At 39.3% G+C, this 12414-nt stretch overlaps 1 long non-coding RNA gene across 1 annotated transcript; it reads right to left on the bottom strand.

Annotated features, from left to right (window-relative positions):
- Window positions 1-1446: 1446 nt before the first annotated feature.
- On the bottom strand, window positions 1447-8018 carry LOC137283753 (uncharacterized). Its single transcript, XR_010956877.1, has 5 exons — window positions 7958-8018; window positions 5629-5732; window positions 3460-3543; window positions 2871-2941; window positions 1447-2526 (listed from the first exon to the last, which is right to left on the bottom strand). It is a non-coding gene; the product is annotated as an uncharacterized lncRNA (long non-coding RNA).
- Between the last annotated feature and the right edge of the window lie 4396 nt (window positions 8019-12414).

Here is a 12414-nt window from a genome sequence, read left to right on the forward strand (position 1 = left end):
GTACCATTACAATCTCACTCTTTGAAGTGAGGTGTATGTCAATATAATCATGGATAATCTTCAACACTGCTAGAGTCACCCTGGTATAGTAAGTCTACTGCTTACAATATAATTGTCATGTCGACCACAACCTCACTTCCCAGGTAGAAAACGTTCTGTTACAAGTTGAGTCATGCAAAATCCTTTTGATCATCAATCATTTACTACAACTACTGAGTAGTTTGGATTTTTTAACTCCATGTTAATCTGAGCAGCATTTTCTACCTTGGAAGCGAGCTAGGCGTCGAGTCATCCGATTAACTATGTATTACAGGCCTCCACAACGTTCGCTTCGCACACACAAACATAACCCATTACACCATCACCCGATCTCTGGGAGCAATTGACGACAAATGTAACGATTCGGCATGATTTGTTGACGTCAAGAAATGAAAACTATTTCATGAGCTTGTTACATAATTTATATATGACTAACTGAAAAGCCTTCCTCACATTATGTCACTTCCGGTTGGCTGCAGTAATTGGCGACCGGGTTACGTAACCTGTCTGTGGTTTCTTTCACGGGCAAGAGTGAAGAAGACGAGTCTTTGACATCTATTAATCTCTCGGTATTAATTAACCACATTTGTAAAGAATGAATTTGGTGCTTCGCTTAAGATTAACCCCATGTATTTTATATGTAATGGTTAAAAGGCAAAAACAAAAATTATTGCTTCTTTAAATTCAAACCGTTTACAAATGACAACTAAAGTGTATGATTGTAATTATCGTAATGATATAAACATGTTTAGATTTTTTATACTTGATGTTTAAAGTTTCGTTTCTTTTGCAATATGAGTTGTTTGTTGTTTACGAGTCGGGCATGGGCTGATGTACCCTCGATGTGTGTTTGTGTATACATATAGACACATCGAGGGTATGTCAACCCATGGTCCCGAGGGACCAACGTATGTATTTTATTGAACAGTTCAATGGTAATTTTGAACTGTTTCAAGCATGGGCACCGGATCGTAAACTTTAGCCAACCTGTGTGAATCAAACGATTCCCGCAGGTATTGTCTTAGTAATGTCGTCTCGGTGTAATTATATGTACCTCCTTACTATTCACAGGGACAGGATTTGTCAAAATTTATTTATGAGAATGCGAGGCAGATCTTTCCGTAGCCATCGATAAATTTTGCAGACGACACATGAAAACAGATTTGGAGTCCATCGATTTGCATTCGCAAAACATCGGTAATTTCCATGCATCACGCGCGATTCAATGTTAATCGAGTCAAAGAAGTACTACCACGAAGTACTGAATGCGTCGCTTTTGGTTGCGAGGTAGATTGAAATGTAAGTCGTTGGTAAGCAGGGTACGTTGAAAATAACAGAAGAGAGCTTAACCAGTCAGAAAACGACATGAGGTAAGATGTGTGAGGTAACATCAACTACATGACGGAAGGATTTTGCAGTATTTATCTAAAAAAGACAAACCCTATTCGCGAAGGTCATATTTCATCATAGGCGCTTGACTCTGATATATATTTGGAAGTATGACTTAAATATAGAAGCTATAGAAAGGTGTGACACTAACAATGGCGGCCCCGCTCGCCTTGGCTCGTTTTCAGTCTGACAAACGCTTCTGTAGCTTTGATCGTTGAAAAAACTGCACAATTTATACTCCGTTGATCCCTGTAAAGTGCTTTGCGTATCACTTACCTGCTGATTTTATTTACATTTAATAATACGCTTTTAATAGTTTTACCGTCCATTCTCGGACGAAGTCAGGACATATGCCCGGAAGTGATTGGATTGTTTTTCATTATTCCCATCTCTTTTAACGTGCATCTATGATATCCAACCAGGGACTCGCTCCACTATATGGTGCGGGTCTGTAGCTTGAGATTTGTTTTCTTTGGGGCATATGTCCTGACTTCGTCCGAGAATGGACGGTAAAATTTTTGAAAGCTTGAAATGGAAATAAAATCAGCAGGTAAGTGCAGGGCCGCCATTGTTAGTGTCACACCTTTCTATATGTTGTATATTTAGGTCATACTTCCAAATATGTACCAGTGTCGAGCGCCTGCGTATTTCATGTATAAATGTATTTGGACAAACAAGATATATTATTTTGACCTCTGTTTTGAAAGATTATAAGGTGCAGGTTTGGTGTTGTTTGACAGATTTGTTGAAACTGAATGACATTGTAACACTGGATATCTGTGCACGAATGATTGCATTAGTCACAACTGAATTAATGCTGTGAGCAAATGGTTCCAGAGAGTATGTTTCCACTTTATATTACACGTACTTTGAATCTTATACAGTTCTCAGTGAAAGCTATTTCCCCCCAAACTGCCATTGCTTTCATTGAACAACTGACAGTTTTTGTGGCAGTACATTGTCGAATCTAAGGGGTGTAGTGGGTACGGGTTTCTGGTTGAGGGTGGTGATGTGTGGCTTGGGTTCAAGGGTTCGAATCCCGCCACCCCCAATGCTTTGCACTGGTGGAACGTTCCTCGATCCGCTTACACGTAGTGACTGTGAATTGAAACAGAAATAACTAATGATTTTACAATTTGAGGGGATATCGTGTAACGTCGTGTTATGTTTTTTTTAACAGTTTTCAGATATATCTCTTGAAACTTCATAAAACTTGATTTGAACTGAAAATTCAATTTTCACCAATATAATGAGTTCAGTGGTTCTCTAACTATTGACCGGGTGTCTGAAAGTTGACAACCTTGATTTTAATGGAGATCCATCACACCAAACCTTTTCAAGTTTTGTGAAATATTCATGCAGAGTACAATTTACTCTAAAATAAGAGTATGACTTAATTGTTTTTTTAGAAAGCAAGAAAAAATAAACAAAGGAACAGGTACCAAGATTTCAGCACCAGCCGGTAATCTCAGCACGTCATCTGCGTCATCAAGCTGAAGTACATGTACAATACCTGCAATGGATAGTTCAATGTTTGATTGATTATACAATTTGCAAGACACCATAACGTGTAACGTTTCCACGATGACACATGAATGAATTTTTATAAATGTCCACAAATAGCATTACATCATGTTATACTGTTTATTTCATTTTCTCACATCAGTAACAAGTATCAACATTTCCTATATTTTCATGTGGCATATTAGTGTTAGTTTCATATGAGTGACAGGCATCTACGTGAAATCTCAACTTTGGAGGTTCGTAACATTTAAAAAAGATGTAACATCACAATACCTGCAAAAATGAAAAATTGTGAAAGTGCGTATATATACATGTGTATTATCATTAGTATAGAAAAAAAGAAGACCAAAATCTCATTTAGTACGACGTTTCAGTGTAAAGACTGCAAGAACTGTCATGAAAAATCTTAAGCATCAAGCAAAACGTGTTTGTATAGTTTATTTCCAGTCCACATACATACATCACATTCCTTGCTCGGACGTGAATATAAAGTGTATTTTAAATTACCAGCATGTCTCTGTTTACTTCCTCGGCTGTCGAGTTTAGGTCGTTTACATCTGTGGTTGAGGCCTTGCGAACCTTGGCTGTTCACTAATGGAAGACGTGATCGTTAGGTTGGATCGTTTGGAGAGAGGGAGGGAGGGAGACAGACAGAGAGAGAGAGAGAGAGAGAGAGCGAGAGAGAGTCTTGTATCGTCAATAGTGTATCAATATGTCACATCAACAGATTGCGGAAGTTGTGTCGATAAGTTTTTTCCTTGTATGTTGTAATGAAGATATGGAGTTATAGTGTACATGTACCGGTTCCTGACACAATAGTGCCAGTTCTCATACTTTCAAATTTCCAAGAAAATATGGACACAGCGATATCAGCGAGATATACTGAGGGGAACCGGCTAGTTGTTAGTGCCTTCATTTTGAGTCACTTGCCTCAGAGACAGATCTAAATACAACCCTTGGTTACGAAATTCAATTTGATTTTATTTTAGAATGTAATCATTGTATAACAATCTAAAAGCACGTTGTTGATCAATATCAACATCTATTGAACATAAAGTACATATTATTATATCTGTTTAGACGACAGTATTAAATTTGAAAGGTTTACCTGGTGTTGTGTTAGAATCAGACGTAGAAAATATAGCAGTCGAACCAGACATATAGTGGTCCAAGAGAAGGAAAGAAAAGAGGAAAAATAACATTTGCAAACGTCCCGTATATAGGCATTTGAAGAAAGAACGAAGTATTTGACGTAATTAAAATATCGGAATGCGTTACGATTTGCTGAGAGAGAACGAAGTTACCACACTCAATCATGTTCTTGACTGGCAGTGTCAGTGAAAGAGCTCAGATCACAGGACGGGGTTCCATTGAGTGCAAGCAGTTCTGTGTGGATGTGCTGAATTATGCCTTTCGGCGCCTGGGATTATGTAATGTCCTGCTCAGATTCACTGTTCTGCCCATGTGCGCGTTTTGTGGATTTCCTTCCGTGCGACCGAAAACGTTTGACCTAATATAAACTATCACGTGCATTTCTCAGCAATAAATAACGCAAAGATAACAATGTGAATGTTAGTAATAATAATACTTATATAATAATAATATAATAATAAATACTTCAACGGCTAACGTAGAGAAAAAAAGACGTAACAAATATTCGCAAATAAGAAAGAATAAATATCACCAACCTCAAAATAGATAAAGCGGCGACTATTGCACTTAATTTTGGATAAGATGGTCGATTGGTATATATTGCCGAATAACATACAAACATTAGTTTTTGATGCTGCTTGTAAATTATGAAATTGTGCTTATTTTCGACTAGTTGTCGTTTTGCATAACCACTTCGGACTCCTCTCATTAACAATCACGCTTAATATGCGTTATATTTTGATCCACTTGGAGTCATGTGTGATGTGGAATCTTTTAGGTAATCTGAATACTCCGATATCCAGCGTACCCTGCCATTATGTTGCTGGAATATTGCTGAAAGCGGCATAAAACCATACTTACTCTCTTCAGCATGGTTCTTTGTAGACTGTGTTTAGACTTTATAAGGGTGCAACCAGCACTCGGCAAAAGTCCTGCTATATGATGGCAATCTGTACAAACTCGAGTCTGGACCAGACAATCCAGTAATTGCCACCATGAGAATCATCTGTACAATTTGGATGCGATGACATCAGCGATTCTGACTACCCGATCCTGTTAGTCGCCTCTCACGAAAAGTATGGGTTGTTTGAAGATGAAAAAATATGCGAATCCAAATCTCCAAACTGTTATTCTCTCTGCAATTCAAACTGAAACTAAAAGATTGACTGCCACCTTATTGTGAATGGCCGTTTTGAAAACTTTGCAGTTATTGGAACTGATTTGTAACTCTTGTAAATCTCATCATATGTTGCTAATTGTATAACACCTCTGCTTTGCCAGTTTGTTTCTCACTGACTTCGTTGGCTTACAGATGTCGGGTCAGCACTGAAACCAACACCTTACGAAACAGTACAGCATTAATATGGTTGTTATTCATAGAACGCCACATGACTGCAGTATTCCTTCCCATAACAAGTCCAACGCGTTTATTCTCCGTGTCCATTTTACGTTACACCTTGGCACACAATTCATGCAATTGTTCTTACTTTTTATTATTATGAGCAGCACATATCAGATACAAACCTGTCTTAGGTTGAAAACCATCATTAACTGATGTACAGCATGCGTTATAGTGGTGCATTCATCAATCTACTGTGGAGAACACATTTTCATTGGTCTTAGATGCCCTGAAAAAGAGTCAGTGACATGTCATTAACATAACATGAATGATTTACTTGTGCTTACAAAATAGTGGATCGTTTAACCACGGGTGCCACCAATAGGGCAGGAAACGTTCACCTTTTTCTCGAACACCTACTGTCAACACTATTTCACAGTTACTCATGAACACATGCTCTCATGGTATCGCGTGTGACAACCACTGGATTGTCTGGTCCAGACAAGATATTTTTACAAACAACATCATACAGCTGTAACGCTTTCTGAAACAAATATCTGCTCATGATATAGTCACAGCTGTATAATCGACTCTTCTCGTAGCAGAGATGTCATGTGATTGTGGAAAGGGTTTTGTTGCTTCTGTTAGGTTGAAATCTGACAGCGTATTACGTTATGAAGGGCATATCGATTCGCTGTGACCATGGTATTGCGCTCACATACGAATGGTATTCATAACACAGCGCCAAAAGCAAGAGCCATTGTTTTAAGGTACCTATGCTAAAACAATGTAGATTTAGCTGTCAATAGAAGAATTACACTGTGTTGTGGAGTCCTTGTACTGCCTCCACTGACTCATTGATTATAGAGAACAATCACTTCAACATTGTAGCATACACGATGGTCAGTAAGTTAGTTTTTCCTTTTTCTAAAATGTGTATTCTTTTATTCACATACGTACTCACTGACACACAGTGAGTCAGTCAGTCAGTCAGTCAGACAGACAGACAGGCAGACAGACAGCCAGCCAGACTGACAGACGGTGGTAAATTGTTCAAACATCAGGGCTACAGGGCTATAGTTTTTATCATATGCTGACAGAGTAAACGTAATAAGAATCTTGGCTGGCGTTTGATCAAAGAACACGATCGTTCATTGTGAAACTATTGGTTCAATGTTTTCAGGGTAATTTTGGTCCGATATTCCGTAAAATATACAGGATGAAAAACAAAACTGAAAAAATGAAGATGTAAGCTAAAGGGCCAGTCATCATTCCATGTCAGCGCGAAACGTTATTTATAACCAAATGATAAATTAAAGACACATTTTCACTCATTTTCGACAATATTTTGGCTAATATTATACATATTGGGACATATGCACTCACTTTAGCTTACAGCACTCACTTTAGCTTACTGCACTCACTTAGGTTACTAGTGATGCCATAAAAGACTTATCATCATTAATCGATAATTGAAACTTCGAGGCGAACAGCTTCGAAACAGAGAACACTTGCCATATATGGAACTATACAATTGCTCCGTCCATCGAAAACTGTCGCACGCGGTGTTGTCAGTGTTTGCCGAACTGGTTTCAATCACAAGTTGTGGGTAGGATCTTCGCAAAGAGCCCCCACGGGACATAATCCTATGGGGTTCGCTTGAAATAATGTTTGTCCAGAAGGCGCGTGAGTCCATTTAATGAAACTGTGAATTATTTCATTCCAACTTGTTAATTCATTATTTTATTCTACATGTAAATACGTAATTACTTTAGGAATAAATTATATTGTAGTTTCCCTGAGGGTTCATTGTTAGTATTTTTGAGAGATATACATTATTTGTTTTAAGAGAAGTGTGTTGTGACATAGTACATTGAATATTTAAGAGATTGCACAAATCATTAGTGATTTGTCATTTCTTTCTAGTGAGTTATCAAATTCATAACAAAAACACACTGAGTGTGTCAAAATTCAAGTTTTGTCTCTCACCAAAGCTATATTTATGTTAATAATTTTGTGATTTCGTGTTAAAACGGAACGCGATTTCACTTTATAAAATACCAGGGCGTATAATCATTGGCCATTCGATCGTTTACGCTAGTCACAAACACGTATGTATCTCCCGATTAGCTCCAATGACTGACAAATCCAGTTACACGTATCATCTGCATCAAGGAACGTAGTTTTCGTGTCGTTTGTCCCCAGGATGGAAGGGTATAAAGCTAAATATCATATATTTTGACACACGTGAACTTGGCCGAATAGATATTGCAAACTTTCAAGCAAATCAATCACACAATTGAACAGTCTATGCAGTAAAGGCTGCTTGTGCGAAGACTATAGAACTCCAGGGATTAACCTGGGGTTACAAAGACCCCTTATAATTGATCATCTCCAGTGGACATCCATTCTTGATAGGACGTACAAGGGATAGTAGAGGTGAAACGTATTTGAACAGATCACTGAAAATCGATGACACCAGGTGTTCGAGAAAAAGGAATAAGCATATCTTACCAAACCGTAGCACCCGTCACACAATTTGAATAGGAAATGATGAAACGCGTGAACGTCGTCATATTAAGGACTAAAATGGAGGATATGTTGATTAATTTACTGAAAGTGTGTAATATACTGAGTGAAAAAATACGGGGTTACATTAAAGTGTGTTCCTGTATTTTTCCCTGGTTTCAGCATATGATTTGCATCTCACATTTTGTGACGAAACCCGGAAAACAATAAAGGAACACTAGTGCTTTCGCGTGATCCCTTACTTTTTTCCCTCAGTATATTTGATACAAGGAGAAGATGGAACTCGTACACATGCATGACCCAACATTATTTCTGATTTGTTTGAAGAATATTTTATGGAGCTTTGGAATCCTCAACAAAAGGGGAACAGTCATGTGTTAAGGTTTTATGGTGAAATAGGCAGTTAATTAATGCTTTGGCAGATTTCTTTTTAACACAGAGGCCTTCTGTGTGACGTTTTGTATCACTTAAACCGGGCTCTTTGATCAAACAATTAATGTAGTGGCGCTTACATATAACTGTTTTGTAATTTGAGATCTTGTCAGCTGGAACAGCTACAAATGTTTCAAGCATGACAGTTGGCCGTGCCATTAAAATGCTTTATATTGTTTAATTGTCTTCATGTTATAGGGGAAACACTTCCGGACACATCTGACAGTTTGGCATTTATTACACTTATTAGACCATTCATTGGGCTTAATAAATCCATATTTTGACCTCAGATACAATTATCGTGCCAGGGCATTCTTCTCGCCTTCCAAGATAGTTTGAAACTTAGTAAAGATGACAATGAGTCTATTTGACGGTCAGAATGCTAAGTTATGACGCTGTTTCATGTACATGCACTTCCGACAACCGGGATTGTCATTATGTTTTCTAAATAGTTCCATTGTGTTCTGTTCACGTTATAGCCTGTTTTTTATTCTTCGGACATCCAATTGTGCAGATTCCTTTTTATTGAAGATATGATACATAATATTAAAAATGTGCATTTGAATTTAGAAAATGATTATTCCATTCACACGTGATAAATTTTGTACTAACACGCCAGTTTCATGCAAGCGCTGTTCGTGATGCGTGCATAAACATGCTCGGCATTTAAAGCGAAATGTGCCGTGAAACGTGTTTTACTTTATATTTTCAGTGATAAAAACCCAACTAGATGTTTGACAATCCTGTTTGAACAACGTCTTTTTGGCATGCGCTGTCTCTCACATCAGTTGCTACATGCAATTTGGAGTGAGTGAGTTAGTTTTACGCCGAACTCACATGCATTTAGAATTTTGGAACGTTTCACAAACACTCATGATGAGGGTGAGTGAATGAATTTTGTTTCACGCCGCACTTAGTAATATTTCAGCAATATGGCGACAGTCTGTAAAAACTCGAGTCTGGACCAGACAATCCGGCGATTGACTTCATGAGATACGATGACAGATCACGCGTTTATGACTCACCATCAAATGAAGATGATAAGTGTTGTGCACGAACAAGCGAGTGTATCATGCCTTACAGGTGGCACCAGTCATAAACATATGCAAAGGTTAGTCAATTATTCAGGGATGTTGTGCGTTTTGAATGGGGGTAATATAAGGTTTACATGTGTCCACAAGTTAGTGGGAGGAAAAGGTAACCTAGTTGTTCATGCGTTCGTTCGTCGCGCCTAAGATCCTAGTTCCATTCCCCACATAGATAAATCGCGTGAAGCCCATTTCTACTAACCACCGTTGTGATAGTGCTGGAATAAATAGCGGCGGGAAACTAAATCCACGCACCCACTGCAGGTTAGATACGTCGAAGACGTAATCTGTGTTTGGACTGACACTGTCCGATGTGTACCGTGAACATGTGGGAAATTATTTGCTCATGAGATCTAATGGATAGAACCCGGATTCAGCTTGTAATTTCAGTGTCATGCCACAGTGTGTGTGCATAACATTATCTTCGGTGTTTTTAAAATTAGTGCAAATATATATATATATACTGAGTCAAGAAAGAAACTTCATAAAATGTATTTTTAAAAATAAATAATAATTTTTCTCTGATGATACATCTATGTATCCGAAATGGGACCCTTATCTTTCGACTCCAGAAAAACGTTAGCAAAACCCACTCAAAAACATCCATTCGTCGTGAAAATGAGATTAGTGCCAAATCAGGTCTTGCACACGCAATCGATCTCGTGGTCTTCGCATCGAAGTTTTCTTCATTTGCACGTATCTGCATTGGTCTCAAGAACTGAAAAAATCCCCGCACTTTTAAACAGTTCTAACGGTATTTTAAATGCCACGATTGTCAAATGTGCAATGAACGTGTCGTTGGCATGTTGCAAGCCGGAAGATAAGTTATTGACGTCGCAAGAGCAATGGGATGCAGCCGTCGTACTCTGTATGTCTTGCGAGGTCGTCTACAACAAACTGGCACCAGTTCCGACCCAAGATCGGGTGACGTCACGAGCGGAAGTCGTTCTGTCGTCCCACCTCACCTACGTGGCAGATTTCTGCCGGCTACGGGGTCCAGGGCTGAGATGCTTAGAAGTCGACTGACCTCACAGACCATTCGAAATCGGTTGCGGGCTGCCAGTCTCCATTCTCGACGTCCATGTCGTGGGCCAATATTGACGCCGTTTCATCAGCGTCAACTTCTGCTGTGGGCCCAACGTTACCTTCGATGGGCCCAGAGAGACTGGTATCAAGGCGTCTTTAGCGATGAATCCAGGTTTACCCTCAGATTCGCGGACGGCAGGCATTGAGTACACTGTTGTGTACAGGAAGTCGACAGATTCGGGAGCGGATGTTGCATGGTGTGGGGTGCTTTCTGTGGGAACAACCGTTCCCGACTTCTGGTCATCCGTGGAAACCTCTCAGCTGCTGCTTACTGTGACCAGGTGCTCACCCCTGAACTTGTTGATTTCATGGCGGTTCATGACTCAGGTCTGCAGTTCCAGTATGATAATGCTCAGCCTCATACCGCGATTTTGACACGGAATTTCCTTCAAAACGCTGGAATCAACGTCATGGACGGGCCATCGAGGTCCCCTGACCTTAATCCAGCAGAGCACGATTGGGATGCACGTGGTCTTACGAACCAACCTGAGAATTTGCAGGAACTTGGCGCTGCCTTGTGAGAGCCATGGCACAGAATCCCCAACCACGTGTTCACAAGCATCAGGCAGTCGATGAGGAGACGGTGTTTGACAGTAGTGAATTCTCGGGGCGGCCACACACAACATTGAACTGAGAAATTTTTATTTTTTATTTTTGTGACTTGACATTCTGTATACCCATGTTTTGGAACGACGATGTAGCCTAATGGAACCGATGGTGGTACTGTCAGTGTATCGAGCACATAACACAGATCTCAGCAATGAAATAATAACAATTTAACCATCTTGCCATCTCTTGTTCTTTTATAGTGCCCTGAAGAAAGAATGTGAAGTATATTTTTGTTTTCTTTTTCTTTTTCTTCTCCTTTTTTCGGTGTGACTGACAAAACACCTTGCATGTTATTCATGGACGAGTCAGTGGGCAGAGCTAAAGCCACAACACCCAGGCGGTACCAGTGGTACCATCTCCACGTCTACATGGAGGTCATCTTGTGTTTGAGGAACACAGGAACCATCAGGATACGTACCAATAGTAAGTGGTTATGGTCACATCGGCAATATTTTAGCTATATCTTGACTGAATACCTCTAACGTGAGAACGTACTGTGACCACATTTCAATCCAGATGTCAGTTGACATGGGACTTTTGATTAAGTGTGTGCGTCGAAATGTCTTGAGAAGACGGATTCACACGATATTAATGACTGGTGCCCTGTCATATTGCTGGAATCTGGTTGAAAGCGGCATGAAGGCAAACTCAGTCACTGTAAATGGCGCAAGCATATGAACGTTCATTCAGTTTCATCAAGTCGGTGTCTGCAAAAGCACTTTGAATAAACGTGAGAAAGCATATGAATGAAGAACTGATAACAACATTTCGACGTGCTTGCACTGTAATGGATAAATATACACACGAAACAAAGAATGCCCAAACTCCATATTTTTTTCGTAGCATCAGTACGCTACCATTAAACATAGCACAGGAACTTATGCAAACCTGTGGTCAAGATCCTGTGAGTTTTCATACTAAATGATGAAATAGACTTTAGGGTCAAACAAAATATAGTGGTCATCTTACGTTCAACAAATAATGCAAATCTCATTCATATGCCTCTGGTACACTCTCAAACTACATATCTCATTACAGATGTGTAATATGAAAAGTTGTGACTAAATTTTATAATATGTCCCTTAAAACGTACCGTTAAATATCGGTCATATAGCTATAATTTCTTGTGGCTGATTTATCTACTTGAACATGAAATATAGGAGACCCTTGACACCGACTCATCTGCTGACTGGGCGGTAAGCTAGCCTCGTGGTTAAAGCCTTGCAC

The sequence above is a fragment of the Haliotis asinina genome, chromosome 5 (assembly GCF_037392515.1).
Source record: "Haliotis asinina isolate JCU_RB_2024 chromosome 5, JCU_Hal_asi_v2, whole genome shotgun sequence".
Taxonomy (NCBI): Eukaryota; Metazoa; Mollusca; class Gastropoda; order Lepetellida; family Haliotidae; genus Haliotis; species Haliotis asinina.